A 13843-nucleotide genomic window follows, 5' to 3' on the forward strand; every position below is an offset into this window, starting at 1 on the left:
TTCACCGTTAATGCGAGTCAGTTAGTAAGCCTGGTGGAGTTCAATGATTCTGCCTTTGGAGCCTGTGAATAATGCCTGTTGCACCGTGGGGTAACTCTGACTTTGTTTTTCCCATGGTTTTGAAGCTCTGGCAGAGCACTGTCTTCAAGATTTCAACAGTGGGCAGCAAAGCCTTCAAAGTCTTGCTGCAGAAGCCTGAATTTACATCGTGTGCAGCATTGCATAACTCATGGTTTTGTGTTTACACACACACACACACACACACACACACACACAAACACGCACTACCTTGCACCCAGGACCTGGAACATGCTAAGCAAGCCCTCCACACCCCAGACCCTCCTCGATGTAGAAGAATAAGCCTGAATTGCTGGAAATCTATGGGTATTTTGATATTTTTTAAGAAACAAAATTAGAACAGGATTAAATTATATTGAAATAAATGTACCAAACTGAAACACACCTGTATCTCCCTGAAAGTCTAAATTTCCAGTAGTAATTTGCAGCATGTCAGGTAATGTGAAACAATCTGTGTGTCTTTCTATTGTACGGCACGTGTCATAGTAGAGAACTCTAAAATGAAATTAAGGGTTTCTTGCCCAGGCTTATGTAATCAGTTATTTTTATCCTGCTAATAAAATTTGAGAGACATCTAGTTTGCAAAGAAAATGCCGTTTTACTCAGGGTGGAAAAGGGTTTATTTTGCGACCACAGTTGGCCTGGGATCCTAATCTGTGTGGCCAAACCAAGCTTCCTGGTGGGCGGGAAGCACAGAACGCACCGTGACTTATGCCGCAGTCTACAGCTATGAAAGGCAAAGTAATGAATCCTTTTCCAAAGCTGAGTATAAATCTTGACCATAACTTGTTTAATATCTGGCACATATCAGGTGCTTGGAAATGTTTTTAAAGGAAAAACTATAATATTTAAAGTAGTTCCGTGCCAAAGGCAGGACTTTATAAACGTTGTCTTTCACAGAAATCAGCTGTTTCCAGCATACGCAGTGTGTGATATAAATTTGTAGGCCAAAGTCTCTCCAGAATAAAAAATTCCACGCAGGTATGATAGCTCCTTGATTGGTTGTACCTCTTTTTTTCTGTTTTTGCCTCCTTCTTGGGCTTTGGTGTCTCTAATATGTATAACTCCCTGAGGATATCCAATTTTCTCCTTCCTTACTTCCCCCTTGGAACAGCTGAACCAAGTTTATGTTATTAACTTTACAAGAAATTTAAGGGATAGGAAATCTAGCAAAAAGCAACAGAGGAATTTCCTTGCTTAGGGATCTCCTTTCAAACCTAAATTACTGCCCGCTGTGCAGCCCTCACAGGGGCCCAGGTCCTCCTTTGAGCTCTTAAGGCTCTTGGGTCTTGAGGTATGAGCCCCTTTCCAAATCTGAGGCCTGGTGCCTGACCACTATTTCACCAATATAAGTGTCAATGATCATTTATTTCATGAAAGTGGTTTTTTCCATAGTTAGAAGTTTCTAGACTGTTCTCCCGTGGTTCTGCTTGGTTTAAAGACAAATGTGGATTTGGGTTATCTGTGAACCAGGGGTGACTGACACGGTGGATTATGGCCTTCCCTGTTTACCCATCATAATCTTCATCTGCAATTACCTTAACCAAACATCAGTAAATGGGCATCCAGAGGTATGTGTGTACAGGGAGCAGGACAGGGCCCTCCTTGCAGAGCAGAATATTATCCCAGGGTCTACTGCAGAGGCTTGGAACAGGGAAACTGTGCGATGGTAGTTTAGGGATCGTAGGGAAGCAGAGGATGTTGTAAAGGCCCCAGGTCAACCAGAGACCATCTTACAACGAGACCAGAATACATGTTTTCACATTTGCAGAATATGAGCCTGAGCTCTAAGTATAACGTTTATTAACTTCGGGCAGGTAAAGAAAGGAACTGGACTGAGGAGCTACTGCAGCTGAGTGCCCTGTTTCCAGAATCTCTGGGAAGCTCCGCCCAGTGACTTCTGTCTAATCTCATGGGCCAGGACTGTGTCATGTGACCACTCTCCCTGGAAGACACTTGATTTCCCCACTGCACCAAATAAGATGAAAGCTCCATAGGAGGAGAGGGGTAAGAAAGAGTATTGGACAGGCCCCCAGCAGGCATGGCCACAAAAGAAATAAAATGATGAGTTACCTAAATCTTTTCATGAAATCAGCCAAGATGGAAGCTTTTACAGGGACGTCCTTATTGATATTATTCCTCCAAAGTATCATTTTTAATACACACTTTTAATGCTCAAAGATGACTCCCTCAAGTCAGTGCGTGAGTGGAAAAGGTAGGAAGCTTCTCCCCTAAAGTGAGTGTGACCCTCCTCTCCAGTTCTCTGCCGCTGCTCAGAAACAATGAGGTGAAAACATTCTGATTTTCATGAGATGTGGGGCAGCTCCCGCGCAGCACAGGACTGATGCGTGCTCCGCATCTCCTCTGCCCCTTCCCTCGTCTTTGTCCGAGCCCTTCCGGTCCCGAGAGGAGGTGGGTTGGTGGCTCAAACGGAGCTGGCGGTCCAAGGCCTTTCCAGTCAGTGCGCTGTTCTCCTGGGGCTGTGATCCGGTAGCGCGACCTGAACGCGTCCATCTCCCCAGCCAGAAGGGGGATCTGCTCACCGTGGGATCTGCCTTCGCTCTCTACAGGCAGCAGTAACGTTTCCTGCGGAAACAGCTCCCCGTCAGTCTTGCATCTGAGATCGCGCGTTTCCGTGTACATTCCGGTGGGCTCAGAGGAGCTACTGCTTCCGAATCAGCTCCATGAACTCAGTGGAGCAGCTCACCGTCAGGAATGAGTGCCGAACAGGGGAGCCTGGCATTTACCTGAGACAAAGTGGAAAATGAGCGATGATAAATGTGTTTAGGAGAAAATTCTTCACTTTGTATTTTTAATAAGTGAAAAGCAAATGCAGAAACTATTTCCAAGGTTGAGACGGCAAGAGGGAAAAGTGAGTAAAGAGAACTCAGTGCCAAAAGAAAATCTCGGTCACGCAGAAAAACAAAAAGGATCACTCAGGACAAGCTACGGAAACAGCAGATGCACCGGGAGTCACTGGAGAGCTGAGACCTGGATGGCTTCCTTTGTGAGTAACAGAGAAGGGGAAAGTCTGGAAAACAAAACATGAAATCCTCATTTTGAAATAACAGTAGTTATAGAATATGAAGAAATATCAAATACATAAGAGAGGAAACAAAATTAAAGACATTTGTTCAATTAACTGAAAAAAGTCATACAATCAAAAATTTCGACATTGCCGGCCATGGTGGTGCATGCCTGTCATTCCAGCCCTTGAGAGGCTGAGGCAGGAAGATTACCTTGAGCTCCAGGAAGGCCAGAATTATAAAGGGAGACCCTGTCTCTCTCTATATATATACACACACACTATATGTATATATATATACACTATATGTGTATATATATATACTATATGTGTATATATATATATATATACTATATGTGTATATATATATATACTATATGTGTGTATATATATATTATATATACATACATGTATGGCTGGGGATTTAGCTCAGTGGCACAGCACCTGCCTGGCAAGTGTGGAGTCCTGAGTTTGATTCCTGGTACCAAGAAAAAAAAATATATATATATACACACACACACACATATTGACAGATTTTAACTTCTAAGTACAATTAATAAGCAGAAGTTAATGCTTCCCATTCAGTAACTTCTATAATCACAACAAATGGACACACACATGCACTCACAGAGTTTAGTTTTTTTGTTTTTAAATTTTTGTGAGACAGGGTCTTGCACAGCAGTTCAGCCTGGTACTGAAATGGCTTTATAGCCCAGGCTGGCCTCAAATTCACAGAGATCCTCCTGCCTCAGCCTCCTGAGTGTTGGGATTATAGGCGTGCACCACCACACCCAGGTAACAGAATTTATTTTTCACAAGAGTTAGAGCCACACACATTCCTATTTCCATTGGGGGAACATAGAGGAGGACACGTTGGAGTTCTCAGAAGAGAGTGGATCACGGTGCTCTTGAGCAGCTCCTCCAAAGCCACGCTGAGCTCTCTTCCAGGCTAACCCATGGTGAGGCTGAAATACCAATTGCTCCTCCTGGCCTTTGTTGCACTTAGCTTAGGTAAAAGACCTGATTCTGGTTCAGGAGGAGCACATAGAAATCTGCTGGGTGTGTGTCTGAGAAAGCTTCTGGGTCTCTGGTGACAGGACGCACATTGTCCTGGCTCGGCCCTTTGCCATCTGTCCTGCTTTAGCGTAGCCCCTTGGACGCTGCACTGGTTCCTGTCAGTCCCACAGCAAACGTAGTAGCTGGAGGCCACACAAGTCGTTATCTCACGGCTCGTCATCTCATGCTATCAGAAGCCCTAGGCAGGTCTCGCACCGCTGAAACCAAGGGGCGGGCAGGGCCGTGTTCCACAGTTTCCAGATACAATTTGATTCTTTGCCTCTCGGTGCGTGGCCTCTAGAAGCCACTGCACTGATTCGTGGGCCTTTCTGTGCTCAAAGCCAGCAGTGCTGGGCTGAGTCCTCCTGCCACCATCCCGTGACTCTGCCTCCCTTTCCACTTTAAAGATCTCAGAGTTAGAAGGAGTCCCCTGGATAATGGGGCCATCTGCCCACATGAGGGGAGCTGGTTTCTAACTTCCATCCCTTCCGTGTAAACTAACAGCAGGCCCCAGGGAGCAGCAGGCGGGCCTCCTTGGGGACCATCGCTGTGCCTTCCTATGGATGCGGTGACGGATGGGGCAGCAGCCCTGCACTGGCATCTGAATCCCAATCAGCTACATCGCTCCAGACTTCTTTCTTGCTAGAGGAGAAAAAGAAGCGCCGTGATTGTGATTTTTATTGCCCGGGCGTGAAAGCATCTCTAATGCACACACTTAACTATTATATCTCCAGCTAAGGCCTTATTATTTTCAGAATGCAAGATAAGGTCATTTTTGAATTTGCAATTCTTAGAAAATTTACTACTTCAGACTGTTTTCCAGCAAAGCACAAATGTATTCTGAAAATCTAGGAGATGAATAAATAATTCACTTTTCATCTAGAAGCCATGACTGAAGAAAAGGTGGCTATAGTCACTTCGACTATCTAAAATTGTAGGATAAATACGACACAAAATATAAACCTGCAAATCACCATCCAATAAAGAGGCAAAGCAAGTAATTGAGCATTATTATGGAAACAAAAGTAATATAAATATACAGATGTAGCAAGTGTCTTATTTTTAAAAGGAAATCTTAATTTCCATGTTGATATATTGCAGGATATTGAAGAGACTCTCAAAGATGAAGACGTCATCCTTACTAAATCCGTTGACGTTCACTATAGGAAGTAAGCAGTTATTGTTGGCATAATTAAGCAAAAAGAATTTTAACGCTTTGAGATAATCATTTCAGACTATCTTTAAAACAAGGTGTTAATCTTGCAAGTCAGAGATAAGCAAGTGGACATATTTCATCCACCCAAAGATAAAGTAGGTAATGATAACAAAGAAGCATTATATAGAAGGCATAATTATAAGATAGCGTCAAATGATGTACAGTTTCTAATCAGCATGATATTCTGAAACAACTTTCTATGATGGTTCGGTGGAAAAAATACATTGCCAAATTTTGTCACCTACTAATTAACCAATAGTCTTTCCCCTATATTAACATCCATACAAGAACTGCTGCATTTCTGGAAATATTTATATAAATAAAACAATATAATTGGGGTCATTTGGCCCTTCAATTTCTCAAAGGAAAATGAAAATATCAGTGATGGTACATATTAATGCCTGATAAATTTAAATTATTATTTTCAAATATTTAACCCACATAGTTTAAGTGCATAGGCACAAATACACACAGAGACACAAATACACAATTGGGGAGTAAACTGTGACCCTTTCTCTGTTCCTCCTTCTCCCCCAAATCTCTTTCCTGCCCCTTTGAAACCAAGATGGATTTTTTTCCTTTTTTTCTTTTTGCATTTCAGGCTACAAAATTTAAGGTTTTGAAGTAGCTTCTTTGGTGAATACTTTAAATTGTAAATACTTACAACACTGGAAATTTTTTTCTAATGCCATGTAATAAAACAAATCTATAGTCAAAGACTTTTTCTCTTTTTTTGACAGTTATGGTAATAGAGATGGTGGATTCAAAAGGAGAATTTCTGGGGTTCAAATTATTCACACACAAATTAGTGTATTATATGGCAAATGTCTATTTCTGCTTTATTACTAATAACTATATTTTCCAGTTATGTCAATTAGTCTATTTTTACAATAGAAAAAAATTTATATCTTTATAAATAAGTAACTAGGGACTTTAAAGCATTCTTTTATTTTGTTTGGTTTTTTACCGTACCAGGAATTGAACTTATGACCTTGTGCTTGCCAAGCAGGTGCTGTGCCACTGATCTAAATCCCCAGCCCATAAACCATTCTTTATATGTAATCAAACGAGTTAATGTCTGATTATGATAGGTGCCTTTCTTTATGATGTAGATGATTTTCAACTGGTAAATACCCTGCAATAGTTTTCCAGAAGGGCTACTAAAAAATTGATTGGCAGAGAGCCAAGTCAATTTGTGAAATATTTAAGTAGTAGAAGTTGGTATAATGTGACAGAGAATGTTGTTGTTTTTTTTCTCTGAACAATAGGTTTGAAAATTCTCCGAGGAGAGTTATATTGTTTTCGTATTTTGCTTTGTGTGAAGGGAATGTGTAGACAAGATGTCCCGGTCAGGGACATGGGAGTGTGAATGCTTGTACCCTTCAGGTTTCTCTCAAACTGGTCTTTAATACCAACGGTTAAGTCAGGCTGGCTATCGCTGCTTTTGTTTTTCCTTTTTGGCAGGATACAGCCTAGGTGTGGTGTCACTTTGGGTATAGGACTTCAGGCTTTATGTAATAAAGAGGATGAATACTGAAGGCTTTGTGTTTATTTTGAAAAGTAATTTGATGAAAACTGGTATAACAAAAAAGAGAGTCCATAGGGGATCACACTTTCTTTTCCTCAATAGAAGGCAGTCATCACAGGACACCAGATGTCAATGCCTCAGGTCTTCAGGGACCGTGCTGGGTGTGGGACAGGTGATGACAGCAGAGGAAGGCAGAGGGTGCTGGTGCTGAACTCAAGAGTGTGCATCATGGTCCAGTATGACTCATCGCCCCTAGGTCTGGACCCTTACCTACCCTAAATCCACTAATAGTTGTTTTTGCCTTATTTGATGCTGTGAAGGATAACTTTGTAATCTATTGGTGAAGTCCAAGTGTAAGTAGACAAGATCGTTGATTGCATTGGTGGTTAGTATTGGTGGATCTGGCTCATTTTCCCCTCAGGAAAAACAGGTACGTGGCTTTAAAGAAGAGTTCAGTGATCCTGGGTCTATTTCTTTAGATTACAGTTATTACTGGTCATAATTATTGACAATTATATGCCTCTGTTGTTTAAGTCAGAAATTGCCAAATGTATTTGCCTGGAAGGTCATGTGGAGATTATCTGAGATAGATGGAGGGGAATATGGGGAAATAGAAAATACACAGGAAGTTGACAGTTGAAGGAAAAGAGAAGAGACTCAGAGGGAGAAAAGAGAGAGAAGACAGAGACAGAGTCAGAGACAGAGATGGAGATTTTCTTTTCACTTCTCCCCTGTGTTTGTGTCAGAGAGAAACTGCTATACATCCAGGCCGAGAATCCTAACAGACAGATATATGTTACCCATTTTATTTTCCTTTTACCGATAATACAAATAACTAGAAGGATTTTTAAAATTACATTCTGGAATTTTATGAGAACATTTTTAAAACTATCTACTCACTTTTGTTTGACTATTTCCTCGATATTTTCCAGTTCTTGTGTGCTTTTTTTGGTATATTTTTCCGTGTGATATTTCCAAACTTTCTTCTGATATTTATTAAGGCAATAATTTCAACTTCCAGAAACTTTTAGTTATTTTTCATTGCTTTCTTTAGTACCTTATTCTTTTCCTAATGAATGAGTATAATATACTGCCCAACTTTTCTTAAAATAAAAGAGAGACAGAATTTAATGGATCTCTTATCTTTCCCCTGAATTATCTCTGTTTCCTCCGGGGACAAAATCTGTTGGATAGCCTTGGTCTTTCTCTTTCATGCTGCTATATTAGTAAGAGCATTAGCACTGTCTGTTATACTAGATAATCCCCAACTCCTTAGTATTTTAACCCAGCGGAAGTGGTTATGGCTGACTTTGTTCCTCCTCACACAGAGGCCGGTGCTCCTCTTCCTGAACAGGAAGCTCTCCTGGGCGGGTCTCCGTGCGAGCCCACTCACCTCATTCCTGCCACAAGTGCTGAGAGAGAGAAGGATAATGAGGGGGAGAGTTTGTGCTTGGGCCAAGCCTGCAAGCAGTGTGTGTTTCTGCTCAATTGCCCTATTCAGAACTACTCAGAACCCCACGAAGAAGCAGAAGGACTGGGAGGGTGTTTTGCCTACATTCCTAGAGGACAATAGGCTTAATGAAGCTTAGAGAACTGTCTTGGCCACAGTTTTTAAAACCTTAATAACTGGTGATACCCAGTTGCCCAATATGTTTATGAATAAAAATACGTGTTGGTTATTACCCGTAGTTGCCCAGCCTTTCCTTTGACAGTGGTGTCCAACTCCCTGCTGACTATACGCTTTCTGTCTGCGGGGTTGTTGTGTGGACCTGCAGGCTGATCTCCGAGGGAAGCAGCCTCTACCCTAGAAGGCCTCGCTCATCTCAGGCTGACAGGTTAATTAAGCCTCTGACAATGGTGCTTCCCTTAAACACACAGGTGTGATGGTCAGAAGGGGCCTGACTCATAGCTCTTTAATCTGTGGCCAGCTTTAAGTCCTTCTTCCTGTTGTGACTGTAACTCTTAGGGCACAGGAAATGCTGTGCAGGGGGCCCCAGCTCACCTGCAGCTTTCTCCCCCAGCTGTATCTACCTGGGCCTCTGTCCACGCTGACGAGGTAGCCCTTCAGCCATGGTCAGCACTGGCCTTTCAAAACTCACAGTCTTGTGAAAATATTCTCTTTCCAATGTTAGCAACCATACACTTTTTCTTTTATACTTTTTAACTGTAACTTATATTTGAATAGATCATTGTTTTTAGGACAAGGAGAGGAAAATTACTTTTCTATCATTTTGAACTAATAGCTGTTGTATCTTAGAAGTTAATAATTACCATGCCACTGTAACTGTTTTCTATTATCATTCAATAATATCCTAAAATAAATTTTGAAATATGAAAAATATTCCATTTTATGATATGCCATGATTTATCTACTAATTTCTTTTCTTGATGATCTAGTTTATTTCATTATTGTTTTTCTGTCAGTTGGTCTGCAGAAGGCATGCTTGTACTTGAGATGCTACAGGTCTGATGATTTTTCTTAAGTTTAATTCTTTACAAGGAATTATTAACTTAAAATCAATTTTCATATATATTTCAAAATGCCATATTATCTTATAGTCCATCAGTAAGATTCCACATCAGTAAGTGGGTGTAATCCTTCATAAAGTCCTTACCAATTTATTTAGACCACTAATACTGCTGGTTGTGTGCCTTGGTTTCCTCAGCTTGAAAATATTGTCTGGGTATTGAGCTATTGTAAAGAGTAAACAAATACTTCCAGGCACGGTGGTGCAAGTCTGTAATCTTGGCACTTGGGAGAATCATCTTCAGTTTGAGACCAGCCTGAGCCACATAGTGAGTTCAAGCCCTGCTTGAACAAAACAAAACAAACAAAGTTAAACATGTAACTCACACATGCCTCTTGTATATTAAAATGTGTAGTAAATTCTATTTTTAAAATGATGAATTATTTTAAACTAAGAACCAGCTCAGTGTTTCTTGGGTTTGTTGTGGAGATTAACTGAAACAATATATGTAAAAACACAGAGACGAGTTACCCAGGTAGTTTATACATATAAAGTAACCTCATTCTCTCTCCTTTTTTTTTTTTTTTTCTCTCCTTTAATCTAGTGTCTTGAGGACATGAGTAGCTGAAATTCCACAACCTTAGCAAGGACACAGGGACAGCAAACGCATCACATGGCCAGCATCTGAGCTTCAGGCAGCTGCTGTGACTGACCTTTCCCTGAAGAAGATCACAGAGACCAACAAAAAAGCTGGACCTCAACAGGTTCACTTCCCCTTGGCCAAGCATTCAGATTTCCTTTTGCTTATAGATTCCTCTGAACATCTCTATGTAAGCGACTTATCCAGAGGATTGTTGTCATCTTCCTGGGCCACAACCCTGTGGCTTTATGACTTTCTCTTCTGTATACACTGTCTATGTTTGAGTACGACCAAGCTGCAAAGACCATAATCATGTTGACCAGGGTACACAGAACACACATTTCTGGTTTGCAAGATCTCCAGGGATTTTGATGAGCCAGTTGGAGGGAAGGGACAGAGTTTTGGAAAGAATAAAGTGAAAATAGCTAGGAATACAAGTGTGGGTACCTAAAGGAACAATCCTCGAAATGGAAAGGAAGTTACTAAGCCATTGGAAAGATCAGTCGTGAAATGATAAGAGAAATGAGAACCTGAGTTGAATAGACAGGCTGATTTTCCAGATGCACCTCTGCCTTGGCATTTTCTGTGAGCTTTGGATCTTTAGGATGGAATATTGGCCATGTAGACTAGTTCACATTCAGAACCTTATTTTCTTCCTTCTCCTCTCTTCCTTGTCCCTCTGGTTTTTAATCTCCTGGAACACCCCAGCCACTTAAATGCAGCCATTATTTTACACTGATCTTCAGTTATGAATATATTCTGAAATATGTTTAATTAGAAATAAGGGTCACTAGACCACCTCAAAAAGCCCTTGTGCCCACTTTGTTTCTTATATCAGTACCCTGACCTTCACTCTGAGCATCTTAAATGTACTGCTTTATGAAGTGATGCACCCCTAAAAAGTCTCAAATATTGACATAATTTCTGCATTTGCATCAGGTAGGTTATGTTTTTCTGCTGGAAGAAATGTTGGATAGTCAGGGCTCAAACAGTGAAAGGGAAACCAAAAAAACCTTTTTTTCTATTGATAGAAACAAAACAAAGCCCAGAGTGAGGCAGTGTTGAGCTAGGGGAGCAGGGTGGTTTTGTCCAGGTGGAAGTTTATTTCTCTTTCACATAAACCCTAAGTGTTAACCCCTCAAGGAAGTTGTAGCAGCTGCAGAATGATCTAAATCCCAGGGTAACTGGTTTGTTCTCCAGAGATTGTGAAGGCTGAATATAATCTATTGCAAGAAATGAGATAGAGGAAGGGGGAAGGACTGGACCTGCAGACCACTTTTTAAGACACTGAATAAAATTTGTACAATATTGGATTTTATAGCTCATGATCAGAACTAAGTCTCACAACTATACCTGGCTTTAAGGAAATCTGAAAAATAATGTTTGTATTTGAAGTATACATTTGGAATAAAATATGGCTAGCAATTTCTGTCACAATAAAATACCTTACTTTTTAGAGATCCTCAAAAAATAAATTCTATATATGATAAAGTCAACTACTATAGAATTTTAGAAGAAAATAACTACTTATCTGTATGACTTTGCATTAAGCAATTATGTATGAAATCATAGTAACATAAAACATCTTTTTAATTTTAAAGTTTTGGAGTCAACTTATAGATAAGGCACAGAATTATTTGATTATGCTACAGAATAGAATATACATATTACTGACCTTGACTTTGGGAAGGTAAAATTGTAGATTGCAAATTCATTGCATGGAAGGAAGTAAAACAAAGGAAGGTTTGGGTTACCAATAGCATCACAGTAAGACAAGAGCAGCCAGGAGAAGCTATGGATTTTTAAAGGATCACAGAACAAAACTGTATGGATGTACGGGGTGTGAATATTGCTTACAGGCAGAAAACTATTTTATAAATACTGAGATGACTATGTGGGTGTACTGGAGCTTCCTTAGGAGAAAGGGAACTGAATGCTGTGTTAGGGCTCCACCACCATGTTCCGTGTAGGTCCCCCTCCCAGTGGGGCAGCATCCCTCAGGATGACTCTGGGGACCAAGGGGACACTTGTGCATTGAGGAGGTACCTCAGATGATGTCCCTCTGATCTGGTGGAATAGGAATACAGTGGAGAAATAGGTGAATAATGAGTGATCCTTAACACAGGGAATTCCTCCTGCACTTCAACTAAGTGCATCAGGTTCACCTAGGCTGATGTAATCCTTCGTTTGAACCACTTGTACTCACCAAGTAAGCTTCCAGCTATCTCTTAGCTTCCTACATGCCAACTCTCCAAAACAATGGTGTGCTGACCAGAGAACTTGTCCCCAGAACCTGTAACAATTATATCTTTAATGGTTAAATTTTAAATTGACATTCTGTGATCATGTTATTCATACAACGATCATTTCTTTAAATTTGAATAGACCAGGAGGGATGAATCTACTTTTCTGTGATGGTGCAAACCACGTTTTGAGCCTGGATAATTGAGAACTGATGCTCAGACCATGATGCCGTCAGTTATATGTGTAATGTGTGTGGTCACGTGTGTACCATGACTACGTCTTTTAGTGGTCAACAAAGCACGTGTCTTGGTGATGTCCTGCTCCTTTGATCTACCTTCCTGTCGTGTACATAATGTATTTTTCACAGAGTTAAACCCTTCCTCTCATTTTTACTCTCCATGAAGCTGGATTCCATTGAAACTTCCTTCTTTGACTGAAAACTGACCCTCTTTCTGTGCCCTTTGGATAATTTGATTCTCTGAGGTCCAAACTTATTTCTAGGGATAATGCATTTCTTCACTGTCATCTGCTTTTGCTCCAAGTGCTCCTCAAGTAGGCTTTTAGGTGCTATTTTCTCTTTTTGTGGGCCTTAGGCTTCAACCCTACCACTACTGAGCAGTGGATGTGAAGTGAGGGGATGACTTACCAAATTTATGACTTGTTATTTTTGTCCCTAAATGCAGTGTGTGGACTTTATGATGAGAACCTTCCATTGCAGGTGACAGTGAATCTTTGGAGTTGCTGTGGGCTGGAAAGGTGGCTCCCAATACAGTTGATTAAAGAGAAGATTTTATTTTGTACATAAAAATAATTCATGCGTTCCAAAGTGGAAATACTGTTCATTTATTCAGTCTAGAAAAGACACTTCCTGTTTATAAGGGTTCCCTTTGCGAAGGGCCAGATGACAGCCTCTCTTAGACCCTGTGCAGCAGTGCCATACGTTAGTGGACCCTCGCGGTCACTCATCTTTTGTGTCCCTGTGCTGCCAGCAGTGGGAACCAGCTTGCTCCCCTTGTGGGTTGGACTTACAACAGCAGCTACCTGCTTTTTCCTCTCCCTTGTTATATGTAATACATTTAAAATGCATTTTATCCAATCATGTGTGTTTCAGAGGTTGCTGTCTTCTGCATCTACACATAGCATGTCTTATGAATTCTGCTCATGTCTCACAGGCTACTTGCATCTACACTGAGTTTCTTTCTTCACCTTTCAATGGTCGAATAATCTCAAATAATATAACAGGTGCACATGACAGTCATCCTTTAATTCCTGTCTGGGTTTTCCTTACCTGGATGATTTCACAATTCTGGGGCCATTGTTACATAGAAGCTTCTGTCTTCAGTCCTTATCTTCTGATCCTTTACTTTGCCCACACTTGGGCATTGTTAGGAGGAAATATAGGAGTTCCCTGAATTGGAGTTTGAAGCTCTTGTCAGTCAAGCCTCTGTTAGTCGTGCAAATACTTTCTCTTACTATTTTTCCTTTCCTAACTATAGTTTCCTTAATCCTACAGGCAATAGCCACATCTAGGGACTGTCTTGTTCTCTCCTGAAGAGTGTGTGTGTGTGTGTGTGTGTGTGTGTGTGTG

At 40.8% G+C, this 13843-nt stretch overlaps 1 long non-coding RNA gene across 1 annotated transcript; it reads left to right on the plus strand.

The window, feature by feature from the left end:
- The first annotated feature begins 2997 nt into the window (after positions 1–2997).
- Positions 2998–11467, plus strand: LOC102006358. Its single transcript, XR_264101.2, has 3 exons — positions 2998–3085; positions 5261–5328; positions 9976–11467. It is a non-coding gene; the product is annotated as an uncharacterized LOC102006358 (long non-coding RNA).
- The last annotated feature ends 2376 nt before the right edge of the window (positions 11468–13843 follow it).

This window comes from Chinchilla lanigera, unplaced genomic scaffold, assembly GCF_000276665.1.
Source record: "Chinchilla lanigera isolate Chin_1 unplaced genomic scaffold, ChiLan1.0 scaffold00093, whole genome shotgun sequence".
NCBI classification, from domain to species: domain Eukaryota; kingdom Metazoa; phylum Chordata; class Mammalia; order Rodentia; family Chinchillidae; genus Chinchilla; species Chinchilla lanigera.